Here is a 1950-nt window from a genome sequence, read left to right as displayed (position 1 = left end):
TCTCCACTTCAGTCCTCCAAGGTCTCATTCGATTATTTGCTACTACCACCAAGATCTGTACCAATAGCGGCTCCATGCAGGCTTACGCCAAACACTTCTAAGCACACTATTGTACCCTCCTACTCACTAAAGTTTCAAAATTTATAAATCAATCGAAATTGTTTTATAAATCATCTACTTTAGCGGTAATGTATAGGTATACAACTTAAGCGCCATCCATTTTAAGGGCTAGTTGCTTCGGCAGGTGAGTTGTTACACACTCCTTAGCGGATTACGACTTCCATGTCCACCGTCCTGCTGTTTTAAGCAACCAACGCCTTTCATGGTATCTGCATGAGTTGTTAATTTAGGCACCGTAACATTACGTTTGGTTCATCCCACAGCGCCAGTTCTGCTTACCAAAAGTGGCCCACTGGGCACATTATATCATAACCTCAACCTTCATATCAAGAAAGGTGAGGTTCTTACCCATTTAAAGTTTGAGAATAGGTTAAAATCGTTTCGACCCTAAGGCCTCTAATCATTCGCTTTACCAGATAAGATTATTTTATATAATTTTTAAATGCACCAGCTATCCTGAGGGAAACTTCGGAGGGAACCAGCTACTAGATGGTTCGATTGGTCTTTCGCCCCTATACTCAATTCTGACAATCGATTTGCACGTCAGAACTGTTTCGGTCTTCCATCAGGGTTTCCCCTGACTTCAACCTGATCAAGTATAGTTCACCATCTTTCGGGTCACAGCATATATGCTCAAGGTACGCTCCAGTTAGAGGTATAAATAATAATAAATTATCATTATACATAACTATATGGAACGCCCCGGGATTGAATTAATTGACTATTTATTAAAAAATAGACTAAAAATTAATCCCATTATATTTAAGTTAAGTTAATTATGCCATTAAGTTTAATATAACTCAATGACTTGCACATATGTTAGACTCCTTGGTCCGTGTTTCAAGACGGGTCCCGAAGGTATCCTGAATCTTTCGCATTGTTAATCATATAAATGCATACAAATAAATATTAATATCATAGATATTAAATTTTTTGTAAAATTCAAAAAATGAATTTTAGCATTATATATAATAAAATCTATCAACACTTTATCAAATCATTAGTATTTATTTTATGTTAATATGCTTAAAAAGCAAATTAATTTAAATAAACTTAATATCACCAATGATCTTTTGATAAATACTTTATTATGTTAATAGATTACAATGTCCTTATATGAAAAAAATGCACATTATTTTTTTAATTATTTAATGATGAATTTTTCATAATGGATATTCAGGTTCATCGGGCTTAACCTCTAAGCAGTTTCACGTACTATTTAACTCTCTATTCAGAGTTCTTTTCAACTTTCCCTCACGGTACTTGTTTACTATCGGTCTCATGGTTATATTTAGTTTTAGATGGAGTTTACCACCCACTTAGTGCTGCACTATCAAGCAACACGACTCTTTGGAAATATCTTTCTAGTAATCATTAACGTTATACGGGCCTGGCACCCTCTATGGGTAAATGGCCTCATTTAAGAAGGACTTAAATCGTTAATTTCTCATACTAGATATTAAGATATTCCATACACTGCATCTCACATTTGACATATAGACAAAGTGACTTAGTGCTGAACTATTTTCTTTTCGCTCGCCGCTACTAAGAAAATCCTTGTTAGTTTCTTTTCCTCCCCTCATTAATATGCTTAAATTCAGGGGGTAATCCCATATGAGTTGAGGTTGTTTTAATATTCTTTTTTTATCTTCTCACAATTTAATAAAAAAATTATATCATCTTTTCATCTCTATTTTTCTTTTCTCCTTTTATATATTGTAAATATATAAAAATAATAATAATGTAAAATGAGGCAATCCTAGAATAAAAAATTTAATTTTTATGCTAGACATTCCTCCTTTTAATTACATATATAAATTATTATTTTAT

The sequence above is a fragment of the Anastrepha obliqua genome, unplaced genomic scaffold, assembly GCF_027943255.1.
Source record: "Anastrepha obliqua isolate idAnaObli1 unplaced genomic scaffold, idAnaObli1_1.0 ptg000244l, whole genome shotgun sequence".
Taxonomy (NCBI): Eukaryota; Metazoa; Arthropoda; class Insecta; order Diptera; family Tephritidae; genus Anastrepha; species Anastrepha obliqua.
Note: the sequence above shows the minus strand (reverse complement) of the source record.